Here is a 23,992-nt window from a genome sequence, read left to right on the forward strand (position 1 = left end):
CTTTGCAGGAACACTCAAAATTGCTTTTGAGTGGTTGGCCACCCCTGACCTATACAGTCACAGAAAAATGATTAGACCACCTTTATTTCTTCAATGTTTTGTTATTTTTTTAGTGTCTAATACCACTAAATGTACATTTGTTGGTACAAATATAATAATGACAACAAACATAGCACAAATAGTTGAATTTAAGAGATAATAGCTTGCCTAGACATGTACTATGTGTCAGGTGGTCTCCAAGTGCCCACTTCCAAGCAATGATCTGTGATCTCCTTGGCCAAATTTACATCATCAACCGCCCGTGAAGGTCTGCACCCAAAAAACGGACTAAAAACAGTTGGTAGTTATTTGTCCGACCAATCATTTGGTAAAAACAACCAATCTAGAATGCTAGTGTTTTCAATCAATCTATATTGGTTATAGGGCCAACCGATACAAATTGGTTATTTTAACCAAGAAATTGGTTAATTTGCTAAACAAAAATAAATAAATAAATAAATACAAATTAAAGCCAATCACAGGGCACACAGACAAACAGCCATTCACACGTAGGTACAATTAAGAGGTTTCAATTAACCTTCCATGCATGTTTTTGGAAAGTGGGAGGAAACCAGAGTGCCCAGAGAAAACCCACACAGGCACAGGGAGAACAAGCAAATTCCACACAGGAAAGCCGGAAACCGGATTCAAACTCTTGACATCTATACTGTCAGGCGGATGTGCTAACCAGTCAGACACCGTGCAGCCTGGACAAATTTTAAAAAAGGGCTGGACTAAGCATGGCCGGAAGTGGATTTTAGTCCAGCCCACTAATCGGCCCTCACGCGTGTGACGTGGTCGCGGGGCGGCCAAAAATCATCTGAGCCTACTCTGTGAAAGGCTTCTTTTTAGGCTTCTTTCTACTCCCGCGTCGGCGCAAGCGACAACTGCCGCATTGATTCACATGATCGACGCATTGTGCTGTTGGCGACAGGTCTGCAACACAGGCCACGCACCCATCAGGAATTGTTGCTGCTTTGATCAGTCCATTATGTCATGTGTTGCGATGACATACAGTTTCCTACACAGAGAGGTGAGAGAGGATTCCGCACGCAGCTCGTTGCTACTGCAAAAGCAAACTAGTTTGGCAGCGGCGTGGGTGTTATGTCACGTATGCGTGTGTAAAGAAGCTACAAATCCATGTTCCACCTTAGCCGCCGCCTTCCAGATCGTTTTCGCAATAAAATTAAATGCATCATCTAGTCATCTCTGTTCCTTTATGGTTGTAGCAGGCACAATATCCATTGTTGTCGCTGTCTTTTTGAAGCGACGACCCCGACTTAGAATGCAACTGTTTCAAAACAACTTGTGTCCACGAGTATAGTCAAGCTACGCACAGCACCCAAGGGTAACGCTAGCACATCAAGGTGGAGTGCATGCACTTCTTCTGGCGTCTTCCCCACTACAAGCAACACAGAAGGACTTGCTCATTGCAATTAACGAACCTCGCTCTAACCTCTCTCTCGCACTCTCTCTCTCGCTCTGGAGATACGTGATAGCAAACCTGCTATCAAGTGGTTTGCCGGTATGCTTTTATTTTGAAGGCCGGTAAGTGTGAAGGAGGGGAAGTGTGGAAAATACCCAAATAATTATACAATACGACAAAACCAAGCCCAGGGCTCGCAACAGAAGTAAGCACACGCAGCTGGGTAAATACTAGTGGCACTTTTGAAGCATGTTTGAAATGTGTCCACAGTGGGTTTGAATAGTAAATTAGCCAGCTAATGATCTTTAAATAAACCTCTTCCGTTAGCATCTCTACCGCGGCGGCGTCATGCACATTTTAATTTTTTCTGGGGGGGCGATGGGCAGAGGCCGGACGGGTACACAGGTCAAGGGTGGAGGGTCGCGGCCGGACCTGCAAAAAAAGGGTCAAGTGCCCAGCTTTGGTAATTTCATAGGGATGCTCCAATCGATCGGGTACGGATCATGATCGGCCGATATTAATTTATCTCAATCTACAGCCGTGAGAACAAAAATGGGCTTCACGTGACCGGGGAATCTGGGCTAGACAAATACTGAGGAAGCAGAGTTTGACATGACTGGGGAAGCTAGGCTTGAATCTATGGAACAGGACTCTCACGGAAAATTTATGAAATGCCCAGACACAGACAATGACCCGACAAAGACTGATAGGATACTGGAAACTAAATACAAGAATACTGACAAGACAACGAGAAACACCTGGACAAGGCACATGGGGTAGGAGGTAGCTGATTGTTTAACACAGGTGGACATAATAATCATGAAGAGACAGACACAGAAACACTGAGAAAAACCCAAACCAAAACAGACCAAACATGATAGTGTCAATGTTGAGTCTAACAAGGGAGGTTTCCGGCTCGCATGCTGCTTTTATGACAATGTTCGAAATAAGGCATAATCCAAAAGACAAAATACACCTGGTAATGAGAGATAATGCCCGGAACATGGTGAAAGTTTGGGGTGTATGGCACATACCCTGCAGCTGGTTATGCATGATGCAAGGCTGTCACAGCGCTGTATACACATTGTAGGTCACTTGTGGGTAACAGACCCACTATATCGTTTTATAATTTATAAAAAAACAGTGACTTTTTTCTTGATGACAAATGCACAAGATAATTTGTCTATGCACAAGACAATAATCCAAGTTCATGGGTAGTTTCAATTTAGGAATTTATTGAATAGTTTGAGTGAAGCCTGCATGTGACTATTTTTCTACTTTAATTATATTCTGAACCATGCAATGTTTATGTGGCATGTTATTTATTTGACTTGTTGCACAATTAAGTCTGTTGAGACTGCTGATTTTGAAACATATTTTTTGACAAAATGACAGCAATTATTTGGCTGTTTTTTTAAAATAATTTTGCCAATCGCACTCACCATAAATAACTGGAAATTTATACCGACAATCCATGTAATCGGAATCGATATCGGCCAATCTCACCCTTTGATGATCGGAATGGTGTCATAAAAACCTGGCACATCCCCAATAATTTCAATGAAACATGTAGTTTTTGTTACATATAAAATGACATTCTATCATGTGCACTATTAATATTGTGGTGATGGTGAAGCCACACACTTCTCAGCATGCTTGTAAATAATTGTACATATATAGTTGTATTAAGATCAAAGTTGCTCTTTATTTGCTTTATCATAAGTGTGTATGTGATGTCTTTGAGATGGAAGAGCAAAGTAAGTGAGAATCAAGCTCCTGAATGAATGTGCATCCATCCACCTTCTACCACATATGTGTCGTGGGGGCAGTAGCCTATGCAGGGTAGGCCAGACTTCTCTCTTTATTTGTATGCAAGCACAATTGAAATGTACATTTTCCAAAATATGTCTCAAAATAAAAATCACATTTTCTTCATGGCAAACACAAGTACAACTGTTTGAACTAACAGGGATTTGGCTAATCAGCACTGTATTTGGTCAAGCAATAACAGATTTCAAATATTTTAATGTTTTTCCCCAGTATACTCCACTACTACTTACTAGTGGAGTAAATGTAATTGGTTTATAAGTTGTTAGCGTAGCTACTTAGTAAGAACACCCTTCTACAATACAACTTTCTTTAAACTGAGCATTTCACAACAGCTACAGCTGTAACAAAGCAATTTACATACAACATAAAACAAGTCACAATAATACAACAACAAAGACAGTGTAAACAATGAATTCAAACGCAGATGAATTTGTTTTTTTTAATTGTTTTTTTCTAACACATATATAGTAGACACCAGAAAACAAAACAAACAACATGTTTTGGAAGAGCTGTAGTGCTGGACGTGACTGTTCTATATGTGCCCTTCTCTATCGTATATACAGTAGATGATATACTTAATCCATCTAAGGAACGCTACGCAGGGCTGGGCGAGTGGTACTTTGTCAAACTTGGTAGCTGGTAACGCTAACGGAAGCCCGTTTAAAATAATAGGCTGGTCCGCCTATTCTTTTTATGTGGTATTTTGATGTTTTTATTGCACAGCACTTTGAGCTGCATTTTCATGTATGAAAAGAGCTACATAAATAAAATGTGATTGTCAGGGTTTGACGTGGAGGACCCAAATGCAGGGAGGCAGAGGGCGAACTGAAGAGAGTATTTATTAACAAAAAAAAACAAAAAAAAAATCTTGAAAAATCCTAAACTCAAAGTAACAAAGGATTTAGCTGGATTTAGCTGCCAACACAAGACCGTAGTAATGTGATGAAGATGATGAGGACCGTAACAAGCCACTGCACATCACGAGAATATTTAAGATTGCGTAACAACGCAATACGTTTTATTGCACAACCTTTGCGTTTTAACGCAAGACATTTTCAGTTTTTATTGCATTTCGCAATAAAAACAATTATTGCAAAATAACACCATGTTATTTTAGGAGGAGAACAAATGTCTTCCACTTCTGGGGCATAGCTTTCCGTGTACAGCTGAGCTGTCATGACCCATCAGGTTTGGATGGATTTTTAAATGATCCATCAGGTTTTGATAGATTTTTACAGTCTAGAGATGTCCCAGATAAGGACATACTCTGCATGCAAAGGAATAAGGTTTGTACTCAATGTTAAGAGTTCGTTAACAAAATAAACCACCTTCTTCCTTGTCAGTGAAATGGGCGTCCACTAGAGGGCAGATTATGTCTGTCAGAACAATACTACAAGGAGAAAACGCACATGAAAAAGAGCACTCTACGGTGTTGTGCAGGCAATTAATGAAGGCAGCCATGTGGTTCAGCGGAAGGGAACAGCGGCCTTTCTTTTTGAAAGAACCCAACACAACATGTCAACCTGTACTTGACCCGGTTTGGGACAAACGCAAACCCACTTCTGTCCTTGCTTAGTCCGTCTTTTTTAAAAGACTTCTCATCCTCCGACCAACCGTCCCTGAGACGGAATGCCCATCTGTGCTAACAGAAGACCATTGAAAAATGATAGCCGGACAGGACTATAGGCGATTACTATTTGGTCGATCTGGCCAAAATGGTGGCTGAACAGATGGTGGAAGGGTACCCGGCTTTAGGCGAAGGGCGATAAACGGACTGCAGATTTCTAGTAAAATGCCCAGCTCTGGTAGAAAGTTTTGTTGGTGTCATCAAATCACAACTCTGTTGCAAATTGATGACCCACGGCATTTACTTTAATACAGTATGTACTTTGGAAATATGATAAATCATACAAACATGGGTTTGTAATTCAGTGAAGTTGCAGCTCATAAAGGGTGTAGAGTTGCTATAACAGATAATGGTAAATCTCCAGTGCAGAAGCTGTCAAATGGCAGACTATGTATTTCTATTTGTCTTCATTCCAAGGGGGCTGGAGTGTGTAAGTCAATGGAGCAGAGGGAGGGATGCTGTTGTGATCCACTCATAGCCTTTGATCCCTGGGATGACCTGAACCACCGGCTGGACTCTGAAAATGAACACACCAGAGACATGTGGGACCCAATCCATCACTATTGAGTACAGCAGTCCAGCACTGCTGTTGTGTCCTTGTGCATGTGCTCTCAGAAAACACCCATGGGCACATGGCCATGCTATTACATGTCAAATAAACCGCAGACATTGCCAGTTTTGCTACCTATTAATAACCTACTTTGGACTTGATGAAAGAGTTGCCATAGGCCTATAGCCGCCAAAAAAAAGAAAGGAAAATATAGACAGCTTACGCCTTCCTGGACATCCACAATAATACAAATGTGACAAGAAAAATACATTGCAAACAAACTACCCTGAAAAAAATGTATTAAATGTACTCAGTTTAATTTCATCACATGGATGCCTGAAATAAAATCATCTGGATTCAGATACATTTTATAAGTAGACTATACTTAACCTAAATATTGTATTTGGGTCCAGATGCTTTTATTTCACACAACCACTTAATTAAATAAAATTGGGTAAATTGAACACACCATTTTTTTCAGTGAACGGGTATAGCAGGAATTGCAGCGACAGAAAGTCACACGTTAGTTATGACAATTATAAAGTTATGACAAAACAGAGGAAACAGTATTTTTGTTGGATGTTTGTTGTGAAAAATGCAGCAATAAATCTCATTAGACAGAGCAATGCCCAGAGCATATTAAACCATTAGCCTCCAACATGTTTAAAGGAACACTTTAAGATCACTTCCTATTAAGGCTTGCCAGCAAACAGGCCTTTGAAATGAAGCCCTCAACTCAGAGCACAGCAGCGTTGCAGACATCTGCCATGCCCAGCCAAGCCCACAGTAAACTGCAAGGAAACGCTTCCTCTGCTGCACATCACACTGTATAACACTCTGCATACACGTACATTGGGAGAAACATACCCCAGGGAAACATGGTCTTGAACGGTTGAACACATGAAAATGAGAGTTAGCAGTTACGGTCTCTTTACATTTACATGTAGGCCTAACAAATAACCCAGCATATTCAATTTGCATTAATTTGTAGTAAGTGGCTTGTTCCACCTTAAATAATGATTTGATTACTCTATATAAAACATCTTCTTACTTCACAATAATGCTCTCATCAATTGACGTATTACCACCTTATTATAGTTATCAATAGCACAAAAAGCAAAACCATGTATTGTTGTCTAAAAAAAAAGAGTAATTGCATGTTTTATAAATAATACATTTCGATGGCCAAAATGCAAATCCTCCTATCTGACAGAGGTGTCAAATCCAGGTCCAGAAAGTAAACCCTGCCTCAGGTTGTCTTTAGCCAAAGGTGCTTCTAATCAAGAGATTATCTTCTTAATAAGGAGTAGGAGGAGACGTGATACAAGTGATGCATTCTAGGTTATGCAATAGTTTATTTTATGCTAAAATCACATATTTCTAACAATTTCAGCCAACTCTGCATGTTCATTGATGTGGAGATGAAGATGCACTGCCCTCTGCAAAGTGCAGTGGAAAATGGCCTTTACACAAAAGTACTCGACATTACTTACAAAAAAGTTAGCTAGCTAAACGCTAACTTTTTTACAATGTTAAAGGACATAGAAGGCTATGAAATGTAGCATCAGTGTTCCAGTTGGTACTGTATACCCTTAAAGGTTAAATATTTGAACACCAATGGTGTATTCAAACATCAATGGTGCAGCAAGACACGTAGACAAACAATTTACAATACCTATAGGCAAATGTTCTTTATCTTATGAGTAATATGACTCATATTACTGCAGCTTACTTAGATCAGTCACTTAGATGTGAAGCTCTTCTTTGTCATATTTCTGTGATATACTAGAGGGGGCAAAATGTCTGTTGGCAATGAATTGAGGCATGAAATCAGGATGCAAAAGCTATTTGATTCTTTAGTTTATATTTATTTATGTTACTACTCAGTTATTATAAAGTCAAATAGAGTGCTATTTTTCTCTTTTAAAATATGTTAGACATTTTTGGATAATATTTTTTGTGGGACCGGAATGGATTAATACATTTCCATTCATTTTTAAATGAGGAAAGATGATTTGAGATACAAGTGTTTTAAGTTACAAGTGCGGTCATGGTATGAATTACTCTGGAAAGTCAAGACACTGCTGAAGTTGCAAAAATTATTACCCAAAGAAAGTTTTCTTTTTTTGTTTTTGTTTTTAAAGCTAAGGGATGTAATATGAAACTATGAAACAGAGGTGGATAATCCATCTCCAGAAAGTAAAAACCCTGCCACAGCTAAAGCCAAACTGTGGCAGGGTTTTTACTTTCTAGTCCTGGATTACCTACCTCTGCCATGAAAACCCACGCAAGGCATGGGGAGAACATTCTAACTCCACACAGAAACGCGAGAGCCCCAATTACTAGAACCCCCCCAACCTCAGAACTGTGAGGCAAATCTCTTATGTTCTTCATTTGCGATCAATGATATGGAGCACATGTGCATGATGATTACACTGTGATTGTACAAACTATATTTTTTCCCTTTTTTTTTTTTTCCAAGCATGCTCAATTATCTTCCCACATTTGTTTTGACATTTTATGGGACTAAATCAAACTGTCTTGGTAAAACATGTACAGATTTTGGGGAAAAATAATTTCATCATGTCAAGCTACACGGCAAATCACATCTCCTTGACACAACACACCGGAATGACAATATGCAAATGTTGATGTAATCCAAATTCTGCCCATCAGTGTCTAATTACTTTTTGCGGTTTTAGTGCAAGTTGGCCTTTGCAAAATAAACTGTTTCAGACAACCATTTGTTCCTGAAGAGGAGACAAATTGCAAATGTGAACCTTGTCTTTGTACTTTGAAAACGGACTTTCATAACCCAAAAAATGCCTGATGAAAAGACCAAGGAACATCAAAGCGGTTCGCTCTCCAACAGGAAGGTTAAAAGTTGAGCTTGAACAGTGTTTCGCTCGCATTATCCCTTGCTCGATTCTCATTAGCCGCTTGTTTTAATCAGATGCGCCATCAATTAGTTTGACTTTTCAGTGTGTTTGATGCTTAAAAGTTAGATCTCAAGGACACGGATCTCCCCTATACTGTACTCACATCAGATGCAGACTATGTGTACTTCCTTCCTGCATTCAGGATTAAGTTGTTTTTGTCACTCACTCAGGAAGTGGTTAAATACGAAAATGAAAATGGGCATGAAACATGAATGTATTCTTTTGTGTTATGAAACTACAGCGTGACCGATAATGACTAAAAGAGACACTTGGGTGAGCTTAACATTGGCACTTATATAATAGGTTTGCATGTAAAAATGGCATGAGTACTAAATTGCCCACATCTAAAGACTCTGTAGTTATTTAAGGGCTTTGTTTGTGATTAGGTCTATGACAAATTTCCCCGCCCCTTTTTGGGGCGAGGCTTATGTTATGTTTTCGATCTCAGCTGTCCACGTCACGGGAGGGAGCCAAGCGTGGTAATATTGCTCGCTTTGTCAGTTCTGTTGTCTAAAACGGTGACAGATCGCCACCAACATGAAAATGCACATTACTACTCTTGTCCACTTCATCCTGTGAACGTATAAAAGTGTTCTGCACAATAGTTTGGATTTATTGACATAAAACGTGATCTCATCATGATCACCTCCACAAAATCAAAAATACCGTGGCGATTGCTCCTCCACTTTCACAAGCTGAAGCGCATAAGAGCATGATTGCACATACGAACCCCGACTGGTTATATTTTGGACATTTAGCGATGCTAAACTCGTGTCAACTCTCAGGAGAGGGACGGCGGCTTGCAGCAGCAGCAGGCAGATAGGAGCTTTACGCCCCCCTCTTCCCTCCTCGGCTAAAGGTAGGATATAGGACGGCTAATAGCAACAACTAGCCTCAGGTTGTTAAAACAAAAGGTGTTAGCACAACAACATTAGCTCCTTACTCTGCGTCCAGCCTGCGTCGATCTTCAAGTCACGGGGTTGCCTCCCAAGCAGTCGCGTGCGTTGTCAGGCAGAGAGCCGACAGAGAATGAGTTAAGCCCTCATCGAACAAGCGTCAATGTTCAGCGAACAAAAAGTTCCAGCGAGGCTGACTCCACAACCAAGTGTGGCCGCATTGGAACGTACTTTTTCGGCTGCCGGCTCCCAACTGCTTTGTACTCAACAGTACTGTAGCATCAAATCTATACAGCATTAACACTTGGCTGTGCGTTATCTCCTTAGGAAGACTTGGTTGTACATCGAGATTGGAATTTTCATGTGTGCAATCGGACCAAGCGCTAGCTTTCACTCCAGTGCTGAGAATGTGGTTGTTGGTTCAAGCAAATTTTCTTTCGCCCTGCCACCCTATTGAAACCACTTTAACCACCATTGTGGACCGCCAAGCTCAAGACTGTAACCACTGATGCTTGAATAAAAACCCCACAAGAATATATCAGTTAGACTTTATGATAAATCTCAGTTATTTGACAATTTGAGATTTCAAAACGTAGAATGGGGGAAAGAGCAAAAATTTGGGTCAATTGCTTTTTGACAGCATGTTGCCAAATTCCCCAAATCCACTCTTAAAGAGCTGTATGTTAAAATATATGGACATTTATAAAAAGGGGAGACTGTCTGAATCGCGAGTCAATGCCTCCAAAGCCTTTCGAATGTGAGGAAGACTCCACAACATACCTGAAAATCAATACTAATTATATACGCTACTATACACAAGTCTCCACGTGGTTGAAATGCACCTACAACATAAGGTAGGAGTCTGAGATAGTAATTCTGAATTCCCAAATTGGTTTTGAGGAGCTGCTTTTAGAGAAGAAGAACTGTTGGGTGTGTTCCAACGATTTGCGGTACATACTCCTAAGCCTACCTGGAAACATCTAGAAGTCTACAAGAGAGGAGAGTTGGGCTATTGGTCAAACCTCAGACTCAGAAAGAACAGTGTGGTTTGACCTCACTGCTAGTCACTGGACCAGCTGTTTAGCCTCATAAGAGTTTTCGTCATGGAACAAATTAAACTTGTGAGTCGAGCTACCACTCTATTTGTATACAAACAGTGAAAAAGAGTCAATTTTCCATAATATGTCCTTCTACTTTGGGCTTTTCTCGTCAGGGGTTGCCATAGCAAGCCACTAGCGTGATTTGTTTGGCACCGTTTTTACACCAGATGCCCTTCCTGACGCAACCCACACCTTTTTTATGCAGCCTTGGCTGGCCATAGCTGGGCATTGCGACACTGGCTGGGGATCGAACACACACAGTCTGCATGCGAGGCAGCGCATATACCACTACAGAGCCAGTGCAATATGTCTCCTTTAATAAACCAATGTAACTAATTTCAATATCACATGCTAACAACCATAATTGTGGTCTAAAGCTGTGGAGGCAAGGGAACCTGCTATCAGAGAAAATGCAGTTAGTCACACATGTAAACAAGATATGAAATGCAGGTTACCACCGGTGATGCTAATGAGGATAAGCGGTATAGAAAATGGATGGATCAGTGTTAACGCAGAGCTAATAGTGAAATGATCAAATCACAATGACAATCAAGGCAAAAAAAAAACCTCATCTATAATAATTCACATTCTTATGAGAATGATGCTGAAAATGCCTTGTTTTTGCAATGTTAGAGAAGGGTTCGATGACAGTATGCTGATCGAATGTTGCTTAGCTCGGTAGCAGAGGCCAGAGAAAAGCCATCTGAGAGTTGAGGGAGCCGAAGGCTGTGCTGTCAAAGCCTTGTGATGCCTGGTGTCTTACACCCCGAGCAACTATACTGTGATCACACCCAGCCACCGACTTAGAGGTTTTCGATGAGAGCAGGAATTGGTGCCGGATGATAGGGGGTGTACATGAGCCTGTGTGTGTATGTGTGTGTCGCAAAGGGTGCAAAGGAGAGTGCAGGAGGTACTTGGTTGGGAATAAAGGTCGAAATCCTTGACTGTGAAAACTGTCATAGCAGGGGACATGTGCAGAATCCGTTTGCCTAATAATATATGATTGGAGTCCTCTGGAGCATATAATTTAACACCCCAATGCCAGGGGAGATGAGTGAGAATTGAAGCGAGTACACCTTGACAAAGGCCATTCTTTTGGCTTCACACTAGCAGAGAGCTACCGAGCAGGGTGCCGATGCTAATGTTAAGGGTGGCTCAGCGACCAGGCCTTTGAATCCAAGCTGTACAAAAAGCACAAAGTCACATTCAAAGCCAGCTAATTGTATAAACCTCGAGGTATGTACTCTGGAGGACAGCCGTTTCGGGATGACTTGAGAATTTCAGTTAATGAAGCTTCCAGCATGTTCTTTTTTTTCTTTTTTGTTTGTTGTGAGTCGATGAGGAAGGTTATTTTTGTGCATGAATGGGGTTTAATATTATAAATGTGGCTGATGTTCTACACATGCAATCAGACTGCTATGATACCATTTTAAACGTCCCTGTGCTACAAAGTTAGCAGTGGTAAGGTACAGGTGATTTTGACAGTTTTACATAAAACAAAACCGCCCTGAAGGTAAATGGGGAGAATATGCATTTGGAACCACTCAAATTGACTGGTTAAATATTTCTGAATTTGCAGCAGATTTCAGGTTAAAATGTGCCATTGAATTTGCACAAAACCTCCAAAGACTCAACAATTGTGAGGCACGATGCAAGACATTAGAATACCACGTGAGACGTACTTCTATGTAAAAATGAGACCACAATTTAACATTTCAAAACTATTTCACCAAGTTCACCAATAACATGTGCAAGTCAATTAAAAAAAAAACTCTATCTTTTTGAAATTGGCGGTAAAAACAACCCCAAAGAATAGCCAGTCAAATGGAAAAATAAAATTGAGAGGGGGGAGCCTAGTTTCATGCCCATGTCTAGTGCTAAATGCACAATAACTGGGTGGAGTTGTCTTTCTTTTGGGTATTTTCCTAGATGTTGCACAGGTAGAATTGGGCGTTAGGGGATGTTGCGTGTTGCGTTGTGGGATGGAACGTAGCCAACTTGCAGCCAATCGTAGCGGCTGCCCTCATTTGCATTTAAATCAAGAAGGTAGAAGCGCACGCAGTGTTTGACAATGCGGAAGCAGAAATAGACTCGCTGTGGTCCCTGCATGACATTGGCGCGTGCAAAGTGCGTTTATTCATGTGAACTGCAAGATCTCTCCCCTTGCAGATGATGCAGTCGGCCGTGCATGTGACATGGGCAATTGAAAACTGCTTTAAACCCAAAAGTGTTGTGTCTGTGCAAACGTACCTTTTGAAATTATGGCCAAAAAGTGCAACCGTGGTTTCATTGGACCATAACACATTTTCCCACGTTTTTCCGAGATTTCAGTCGTTATTGCAAGATGTAACCAGGCTTGTTTATTTTTTGTCTTTGTAAGATAAAAGCTTCCGTCTTTCCACCCAACCCCATAGCCCAGAAATATGGATGGATGGAGACTGTTGTTGTCACATGCACTAAACAGCCAGCACTTGCCAGAAATGTCTACAGCTCCTTCAATGTTGCAGTCGGAGTCTTTGCAGCCTCCCTGACAGGTTTTCTTCACGTCTTTTGTTAAAATCTGTTTTGGAGTGACGTCCATTTCTTCGTAATGTTATAGTTGTGCCATATTTTACCCACTTGATGATGACTCTATATTAATACCTTTGCAATTATTTTGTAGCCTTCTTCTGACTTTACAATGAAATTCCTCTGATGCTGTGGTAGCTCTCTGCAGACCATAGCTTCTGCTTTAAGATGTGATAACACACGTCTGATAGCATACTAGAACAACGTTACTTTTTTAAGGCTTAACCAGAGGCGCTTCAAATAGTGGCAGGTGTGTGTTGACTGCCATTTAACAGTAAGAGTTAAAAGGGAATTGATTCATTCTGAACACAAACATAGTACATATTTGTATTACCCCCAGCCCCGAATTTCAGTTGAGTTGTAGGTTATAGTGTAGATAGTGGCATTGCTGATAGTGTAGTGGTACACTCGCCTGAGGTATAGGTTCCCGCTCAGTGATGGTGTCTGTGTGTGCCCTGCGACTGGCTGGCGACCAGTTCAGAATGGAGTCCGGCTTTTGCCCGAAGTCAGCTGGGATAGGCTCCAGAACCTCTCCGTGACTCTGTACAGGATAAGCCATGTTGAAGATTAAACACATGACACACTCTACAGGTAGATTGTCCTTGAGAGTAACTTTTTTTCTCTGTCACCATTGTGGCTTGTGGTTTCCCAGAATTCCTAGCCACTCAGCACTTTCACTAGCCACAATTTTTTGGTTGGACAATAGCGGTTTTGTGCAACCAACTTCTGTATTCAGTAAATTAGATCTAAATGGCAGTCTAAGGCACACCTGTGCACTAATCATGGTGTCTAATCAGCATCTTGATGTGGCACACCTGTGAGGTGGGATGGATTATCTTGGAGAAGGAGAAGTGCTCACTATCACAAATTTAAACTGGTTTGTAAACAATATTTGAGAGAAATGCTGATATTGTGGTTGTGGAAAAGGTTTTAAACCTTTGAGTTCATCTCATTAGAAATGGTAGCAAAAACAAAAGTGTTGGGTTTATATTTTTTGGGGAGTGTGTATGTATATATATATATATATATATATAAATATATAAATACACACGTTATGCGTTATATGTATGTATGTATGTATATATATATATACATACACACGGGCGGTAATTAAATTTTGTAATTGATCGCGTCAAAATATTTGACACAATTAACGCATGCGCAGAACCGCCCATGCAAAATCCCACTCAGAAGTGCACAGTGAGCAGCAGAGCGGACGCGTGTCGCCCGTGGGAGTATAAAGAGGCATTTCAAAAGGAGAGGGCAATTTTAAATCTCAGAAAGGTGAATAAATGGGTTTGCCTCAGCGACTGAGGATGAGTAGAGAAGAGAGCTGTCTTGTTTTGCGTTAATAAAGTCAGTTTGAAGGAGGAACAGACGACGTGCTCATACCATCTACAGCAAGAGTGTCAAATTCAAATGGATGGAGGGCCAAATAAAAAAAATTGCGACAAGCCGAGGGCCGGACTGATACAATGTTCATTGGAATTTTTGAAAATGTCCAGATTGGATCGGGTCCTTCGCGCCTGCTGATGATGTCACGCTTTATATTTCTGAAATATATTTCTTTGCCTCTATGTTTGTCACCCCCCTGTAAAACGGAGAGGATTGTATGATTGGTATGATGTCTCCAGCTGACTCTATTTTAGAGTGACAAGGTATGAATGTGGGTGCTCCTGTCAGAAAACACAGGCCAGTATTCCACTTGACACGTCTATTTATTGTGGTCTGCAACAACACAGACAAAGAATAACCTAGCAACATCATCCAATGCATATCCATTAGTTAACAATATGGCTAAACATTACAATTCACTGTATTAAGCAATGAAACAGCCAAACAATACATACAATACACATTCACACGTTTTATCACTAGAATAGTTAGCATACTAGCCGAAATAACTAACTATTGTTCATCAACGTGACATCACTCACGAGAACATATCTAGGCTATTATGTACAGCAGTTACCTGACACAAACCTAAATTATTAAACTCACCTTTTAACATTTACACACAACAACAAACGTGGTGAAACACGGGAAATCTGCAACTACCGAGTCTGCTGGCACAAACAAACTGCTAGCTAGCTGTGTCGAAGGAGGAAAAAGAAAAGAAACGTCTCTCGCTATCAACACTTAGCGCTCAAGGTGCGTTCACTGCCTGCTCACGATGTGGGACATCTCAGGACTGCATCGAAACTCAATGAATTTATAAATTTTCCAACAATTACTAATAATAAATAATTATAAATAATAAATAAATAATTTGTAACATGAAGTATTTCTTAATAAAGCGTGTTTTACTCCGAATAACCTTTCACCACAATCCAATTCTGAAAGCCACGAAACGTGACCTGAAGTCTTAGTCGGCACGTAGACAACCGAAGGACGATCCTTGCAAAAGTAGCGGTAATGTTCATTATAACAATAGCCAGAGGGTGGCAAACATAGATGTAAAGAAATATATTACAGAAATAGTGTAAAGAATTGGGTTATCCGTGTTGTGGTCGAATTTGTGTCTTGCCAAGTTGTGTTGTTTCCGAGGTTTGTGAATGCATCGTGCGGCACGCTGGATGGGAGGGCATGCGAGCGAGAGTAGCGGAGGTGGACGAAGAGGAGATCCGTTGCACTTTTTTGACTGAACGGTTGTCGTACTGTATAGGCGTCGGCTGCGGCCCACAGTAGCCGGTTGGACTGATAAAAACGTGATAATTAAACTACGTCTGTGTTCTTGGAAGACGCTACGATTTATTTTAAAGCGTGACGTCATTGGCAGGTGCGAAGGACCCGATCACATCTGCTACCCACACCGGCTTGCTGCGGGCTGCGGGCCGGATCTAATAATGAAGCAGTATCATCCTAGGGCCTTGACTTTGACATATGTGATCTACAGCATATGAGCCAATCAAATTTGTGTTCACTTCAGGGATCACTCGGAAAACATAAAGTCTAAGAAGATTAGAAGGGCCACATATAAATGTATACATTACACACACACACACACACACACTTTGTTTGCACACATTTTAAATATTTCTGTCACTGTTCTGAGGCCCTTTTGCGTTTTTGTTTTTTTTAGTGAATAGAAATACTGTCTACTACAGAAAGAATGTTAATAATTTTAATTTAAAGGTTTTAATTAATCTCATGAGGATTTGTTGTTGTAATAAAAAAAATTGTGTAAAATGTATATATCCGTCTTGTGTCTTTTATCTTTCAATCCAACAACAATTTACAGAAAAATATGGCATATTTTTATTTTTAGTTCAAATTGCAATTAATTACGATCAATTATTTTTTAAGCTTAAAAATTGTAATCATTTGACAACCCTAATATAATTTTTTTTTTTTTTGGACGCGATCAATTACAAAATGTAATTACCGCCCGTTAACGCGGCAGCACTAACAGCACTGGTTAGCACGTCCGCCTCACAGTTCAGAGGTCGTGGGTTCGATCCCAGCTTCGGCCTCCCTGTGTGGAGTTTGCATGTTCTCCCCGTGCCTGCGTTGGTTTTCTCCAGGTACTCCGGTTTCCTCCCAAATTCCAAAAACATGCATGGTAAGTTGATTGGACTCTCTAAATTGTCCCGAGGTGTCATTGTGAGTGCGGATGTTTGTCTTTGTGTGCCCTGCGATTGGCTGGCAACCAATTCAGGGTGTCCCCCGCCTACTGCCCGAAGACAGCTGGGATAGGCTCCAGCACGACCCGCGACCCTTGTGAGGATAAGCGGTATCGATAATGGATGGATGGCGGAAATTGTATTTACTAATTGAATGTCATTAGGTTGTGCCAGTGTTACATTATATATGTATATATATAATATATATATATATATATATATATATATATATATATATATATATATATATATATATATAGTGTATATGAACCTGGCATTTGAAAAGGGGTGTGTAGACATTTTTTTTGCCCACTGCATTGAAGAAAGAAGTTATCACCACAACAAGCACAAGAAAAATGTAAAACACCCGCAAGTTAAATCATTTGGATTTTTTAAAAAAACAAATCAACGATTTGCAAATTTATTAGCTGTTGTTGCATTTTTTTCAATTTGGCTTCAGAAGTGTTCTTCCTGCAATCCAGAATTTAATCAAACACATTTCATTACAGGACATTTTGAGATTTCATTAACAGTTATGAATAGTGCGAGAGGTAGGACCCAAATGCAAGACTCAAGGCAAAAAAGGAGTTCCCAGAACACACTATTTAATGCATCGGAAGTACTTTGTACGACAAACTGTCGACGAGGCAGAATGAGACATGAGGTTAAATCCATGAGGTAATCAGGTGTGACAGGACACAGATGAGGGAAACTAAAGTAAAATCGGGGCAGGTGAGCAGGGAGAGGAGCAGGCCGAACACAGGCACACACGCACAGCAACCCCCCCCCCCCCCCCCTCATATTAACAGAGACTGAGTTTCATTCATTTTTCCAGTTTGCGGGCACTGGTACAGCAATACTGTATGAATGTTCCTAAAAAGCAAATACAGGCAGTGTTATAGAGCAGCTTGACTCATTCTTATTCATAAGGTCGGGCACACAGCTCTTGACTGGCTCAAACCCAAGTCATTCACTCAGTTCAGTCATGGGGTTTTGGAGGACTTTTGCTGCTGGGATTGCATTAGAAACAAAACTGCTGCTTTCTTTTGTCTCCTTTCTTTCCTTCCTTGTACCGTGTCTGAATTTATCCTGCATCTGCAAGGCGGATTAGTCCGATAGGATGAAGGTTGCATTATGTCCTGAGGGGGCTTTACTGTAAGGTTCGCCACCAGTTCTCTTTCCCTCTCTCTTTTCCCACTTAATATACTGCTTCGCTCAAAAGGAGCTAAATCTTTGTTAATAGAGAAACTACGAACTCACTGGGAGTTAATCAGAGTCAGTGCATAGCAAAGCATTTGCATATGAATTGGCTGTGGCTGTATACCAGGTCTTTTTTATGTCATTGAATCCACAATGCCTCAGGCCTGTGTCCTCTCAGGCGTCACGCTGCCATTGGTACATGTTTTGGAGGAATAACTGGACATTTTCAGGAGAAAAAAAAAAAAGAAAGGAAGTAAACATAACATTCATCTTTTTTTTTTTAAATCAGCACAATCATTACAAATATTAGACGCAAATGTTGTCAATAGCAATCTAATCTCAACAACAAAAACATTTGCTCTTGGATATATGAGCTTACATTTAACAATGCTTTGTGCTTCTGAATGTGAGACCATTGTTGTAAATTGAAAAAGAAGACCTGAGTTGAATGTTGAATGCTAAAAGATGTCCGGATATGGTGCAATGCTGCATCGCGATGTGCTAATAAGCAACAACCCTCCCCAAAGCTTAACTCGATCCCTTCCTCCCTGTTCTATATGGTTACTTAGGATAGCGGTATTGAGAGTGGGAGGTGAAATGACGTTCAGAAGAGTGTAAATCTGATGTGGAAATGTAGTCTTAGTTGGATTTATCTATTTGAGAAAAGACCTTTTCACTTGTTTTGTTGGTTTATCCCCTAAACCCCATCTCACCCCCCAGCCTAAAAGCTTTTGACATCTTCATCTTGTTCACAGTGGGCAGCCTTTGTTTGTTCTGCTTGAAAAAGCGACTGGGGCTCAGCCCCCCTCTCTGTGGCACAAGTGTAGGACTTTGCCATGGCAAAGGGGGGATTTCTCTTTCCTCCTACCCCTTCCTTTTTCACATAACTACAATATGGTCATTGTCTACCAGTGAATAATGTGGCCACTCGGGCAGCATGGACTGCTCCTCGGGCTTTGACTGTGAACCAGCTCTTTTCTTCAGCGTGAAAGGACTCTAATCCATGTAAATATAAGACTCAGGGTACAGCTTGGCCACGGTGAGGAGAGTGAGAAGGAGGAATGGAGGGGAGGGTCAGCAATTTAACCTTTGACCCAACAAATAAGAGGCATGTAAGTTTTAGAATTACTCTCCAAAGAGGGGCTCCTGTGGCAGAATGAGTTTCTTTTGTGATCCTCGCAGTCTGGGGCTGATTGCAGGGGCTTGCATGGGAGCATGGCGCAAAACAAAACCAGGACAGAAAGAGTAGTGCAAAACTTAACAGCGACAAACAGACAATTCTAATTATTTATGCGGATTTAGCCATTATTATCTCCTCGCATTATACAGCTGTGATGTGGGAAGAGTCTTGATTCATAATGCCAAAAATGAGGAAATGATCATATGGATTAAAATGTGGAAATCTAAAATATGTCTGTATTTTGAGGTTCATTGCACTTAACATGCTTGGTCACCGTATGATTTCTTGCTTGTTCTAATGCCATAAAATATGAGTAAAATAAAAAAGAAAGGGTAGCTAGGGGTTCAGCCAGTCAGAAAAAAATGTTGCGGTTCGAGTTTCGTGGCCTCAGTGCATCGCAGGTTTTCAAAGAGTATTCAAAAAATATCAAAAAAGAGTATCAAAAAATTAAAAATTAAAAATACAGCCATATCGGCAGCCATATTGTATAAAGATGTGTTGTTTTAAAGATGAGTTGATAGAGGCTTTCTACATACCATCAGGCACTCATAAGAGGCGCGTAATTGGTTTCCGGCGCGAGGTCATCGAATGTGGAAGTGGATTTATCCTGTGAGCTGATTGGCTGCGCATTATCGCAGCCTCTCGCTGGTCTCATCCATGCTAACAAACGAACAGCACTTTTGAACAACACTCTGTTCTCATAACGTTATTCTCATAACGTTATTCAAATGTGCCGTTGAGTTAGTATGAGTCAAGCCAGATAAGCGGATCGTAAACAGCTGAGAGTCAGCTGAGAGTGGAGCTCGCTCAGCCACCCGGCACAAGGACGACGAAATATCGGCAAATGAAATGTTAAAGTGTTTGTTAAAGTTCTGTGTCTTAAAATAGCTTACCTTAACTAGAATCCCGCATTGTATTTTATCCAAAGGATCTTGTTGATGTTACTGTGCAAAGAGAAAGTTAAGCCATGATTACTTCCAGCGACTGTGCTTTGTCTTCGTTTTAAAAGAAGATAAAAGAGAGAAGAAGACGACAATGAAGAAGAAGGAGGCAACGAAGAAGAAGCGGCAGCAACAACAGCAGCAGAAGTAATGACACTTTCGCTTTGCACAACAACGACGACAAGGGTTTAAAAGTGCATTAAACCAGGATTATACTTTTGGCTCTCCGGTTAAGGTAAGCCAATTTTAGGATAAATATTAATACTTTAATATAGTTATCAGCAGATCTGGGCCCTTTACCCTTTTCTGCCGGTCCGTCCTCCATCCGCGATTTGGGTACCTTTCGGTCTTCATCCCGACCCCGTCCGTCCTCGTCCTTTTAAAGCGCTTCCGCCCTTACATTCCGTTGGCATAATATTTTGGATTTTATAAGCATTGAACGTGAGCTCCAATGAGGAAAAGCCATTATAGTCTCCACAAAATAGAAAATATTGTGCCGATCATTCTTATGTTTACAGGTTGAAGAAGACAAAAGTAGGAATGTGCAAATGAATTTTGATGGTGATTGGTTGGTGTTTTTCAAACATTTAGCGACGCTAATGTTTTCTTAGACTCCATTGGCAGGCAGCCATTAGCCCCTCGCAGGTAACAGGCTACCACCATTGCCACTGTGAGAGCAGCAACTGCAACTGATATGGCCAAGGTTACCATACCGAAATGATCTTACACTGGTATGACGATAATTTCATACGGTAACCTTGGCTGTATCAGTGGCTGTACATTAATTCGGAAAAATTTCCCCCAAAATTCATATGCACAAAATTCATATCGGTGGCGTTGGACCAAAACCATGTACCTCCGAAATAGTCACTTTTCAGGAGACCCCAAAAATGGCAAGTTTGTTCAATTATTAGCATTGCAACGTGAAATAGAGCAAGCCGCTTTCAAAACTTTAGATTGGTCAATAATATGTAAAAGTAACACCCATGAATGTAGACTGACCAATAGTATAGATTTTTTAAAAAATCTGTAACTCACCAAAATGTGAATTATGAGGTTTTGGCCCAATATTGGCCAGCGATATGCACATTCCTACTCTTGTTCTCTTAAACCTGCAAAAATCTAAAAATGATTGGCACAATACAATTGAGGCTTCATGTCGCGGTCAGCCTCTTAGCGGACCGCCGTGTCGTGGACGAGCACCTCTTAGGCAGTTGAGGAGTTCCGCCGTATCGCAGTCTCTGACCGTTTACGTGAATTCTGTCTGGCCAGAAAAGCATCTCTGCGTCGTGGTACTGTGACAGTGTCAATTTAGGATATGCAGCTGCGTGACAAGCCTTGGAAGTTGGCTTGGCAAAATTTCAAATTTGGAAAAATCCAGCACACCAGTACATGAATCTAGTGAGGATATAACGGTGCAGAAAATGGATGGACTTTGAAAAACCCGGAGCACCCGAGCTCCAGCGAGGAGGCCGACCCTCCACCCAAGTGTGGCCGTTTAGGGCGCCTCATTTTCAGATAGGCGGTGCCAGGCGTACCCCATGGAGGTGGACTTACAAATAAAGTAAATCAAGCTAACCCTTATAGATTAGAATATAAAATATAATAATTAAAATATGTAATGACCTATGAAGAATTCATCTTACGAAACGGAACGCATTGTGTTCACATCTTGGGGACTTATCATAGAAACCAAATCTGGCATGAGAGAAACTGGATGGAAACTGCTCATTTACTCACGCTCTTATAAGTGAGACATTGACAGGCTACATCTTTTGAGAGGTTGAAGTGTGCATAAGTAGAGATGTCCACATACATTTTCATGCTGATTGATCATCATTTTTGGAAATTATGTACAATGAATGTACAATGACTTTAAATGGACAATTTGTGTCCAGTTGCTCTGCTGACTCCCACCAAGACATGAGAAAAGTGAAGGGGGTGCTTTGGTAAATGGTAAATGAACTGTCACTTGTATTGCACTTCTACATTTGGTACTCAAAGCGCTTCACACTGTACCTCATCTACCTTATGATGACGCAGCATCAGCAGCAACTGGGGGTACAGTATCTTGCTCAAGGACACTTCGACATGGTCACAATGGCCGGGGATCGAACCCACAACCTCTATGTTGGGAAACAACCACTCTACCACTAATCCATGCCACCCCCTTAAGGCATGTCACTTTGAGAGTAGTGAGTTATTTACTGATTTTTCCAAAACTGATAAAATTGAAAAATGCTAGCTAATATCATATTCATGGTAAAAAAAAATACATAAAGACAGTTTTTGAGTGAAAAATGGACCATCCTGGCTGGGTGATTCCTATATGATTAAACATTTTTCCAGGTAATTTAGGTACAAATCCCAAACTGTATGATTTCAGAGGAATTTTTATTCCGAGCAGGTTACAAAACACCAGGTGGCAGGCAAAACAGGAATTCAGTCCCGAAGAACACACTAAATCTGAACCATATTTTAAGAATCCAATAATTAAAAAAAGAAATCATCTGAAGAGAATCGGCAAGGCACAGAAAGTAAACGGCATAAGAACTTAGTTGTTCATGAACACCAGTGAATGGATAACTGAGAGTAGCCAAACTAATATCGCTGGTTTCATTTAACTTTATATTCCCATATTCTCAGTAGTAGACTACATTTGCTTATATTCTACCACTTCGAGCATAAAACGTACTTTGGCAACAAATGCAAGGGAAAGACTACCAAACGGAAGAAACCTTGAACTGTGATAGTGTATGGCAGCCATCTGCCTCAACTAGTTGGATTGAGTGTTAAAGAGAGAGCCAAGGACAGGGAGCTACAGCAGGTCAGTGGAATGAGAGAACAATGCACATAGCAATAGTGGCACCAATAATTTCAACAGTATTCTATGACGACCTGCAAAACGACCGCAATCAGTGGAAATATAATACTACGTACAAGTAATTATGATAAGTGTAGTAACATTGTTGGCTGCTGCTCTGGAGCCTGAGGCAGTGTTCACATAGTACAGGGAATTGCTTTGAATTTTGATATCATAAGATGCAGGGCATCAAAATTATAAAACAAGGAATTGTGTACTCAACCATTATACTGAGAATGCATGAGTGATGCAGAGTCAGTGGCAAAATGTGCAAAGGGACTTCACTGCTTCTGCTTTGGAAGTCTCTTCACAGCTCAATTTTGATGTAGATTAATTTAAAGGAGGTCCTCGAATTACGACGTATGCGACCTACGACGTTTTGACTTTACGATGCCTGTGCCCCTTCCTCCATTTTGTCCCAGCACTATAGTGACTACATTTACACAGAGCTGGGCATTCCATCCCGGGGCGAAACAGTCCGTTCCTCCGTCCCAGATGGATGCCCATTTTCGGGACGCAGGATCGGGGATGACAAGTTTTTAAAAAATGGCAGACTAAGCAAGGGTGGAGGTAGATTTTAATCCGTCCCACTATTCGAGCCACATGAGTGTGACGTGGGCGCGAGGAGGCCAAAGTTCATCTCAACCTACTCGGTGAAATGGACAAATGAAAAAAATTTCCTCCGAACACTTCAAACACGCCGCAAGTTACCCAAATACCGATCCTCACGTGACAACATTGACTTGATCCTCCGTGTAGCACTCAGAATTTGAACTGCTGTCATTGTTTTTGTAAAACTGATTGTCTGGGTCCAAATAGTTCTCTGAATTGAAAGTCTTGTGGTCAATGTATTTGAAAGTTTTGAAGTTCATTGTTTTAGTTTGTGGAAAAGTGTCTACATTTGGTGAAAGTTTAATCCCCACTGGCAGTTTGTTCCATTTTTTTGCAGCATAACAACTAAATGCTGCCTCCCCATGTTTAGTCTGTACTCTGGTCTGGACTAGCTGACCTGAGTCCTTGGATCTGAGGGCCCTGCTGGGTTTATATTCTTTGAACATATTATAGATTTGTTCTGGGCCCAAACCGCTCTCGAATTTGTAAACAATCAGTACAGTTTTCAAAACTATTCTTTAAGTGAGAGAAAGACAGTGTAGAGAATTTAAAACTGGTGTGATCTGTTCGGATCTCTTAGTCCTGCTTAAAAATCTAG

At 40.8% G+C, this 23,992-nt stretch overlaps 1 long non-coding RNA gene across 1 annotated transcript; it reads right to left on the bottom strand.

Annotated features, from left to right (window-relative positions):
* Positions 1-3,317: 3,317 nt before the first annotated feature.
* Positions 3,318-15,124, bottom strand: LOC147147946 (uncharacterized). The gene is made up of 3 exons (XR_015086833.1): positions 14,977-15,124; positions 13,388-13,516; positions 3,318-5,439 (listed from the first exon to the last, which is right to left on the bottom strand). It is a non-coding gene; the product is annotated as an uncharacterized LOC147147946 (long non-coding RNA).
* Positions 15,125-23,992: the final 8,868 nt, after the last annotated feature.

The sequence above is a fragment of the Filicampus tigris genome, chromosome 5, assembly GCF_054856515.1.
Source record: "Filicampus tigris isolate MCC_2025a chromosome 5, RoL_Ftig_1.0, whole genome shotgun sequence".
NCBI lineage: Eukaryota > Metazoa > Chordata > Actinopteri > Syngnathiformes > Syngnathidae > Filicampus > Filicampus tigris.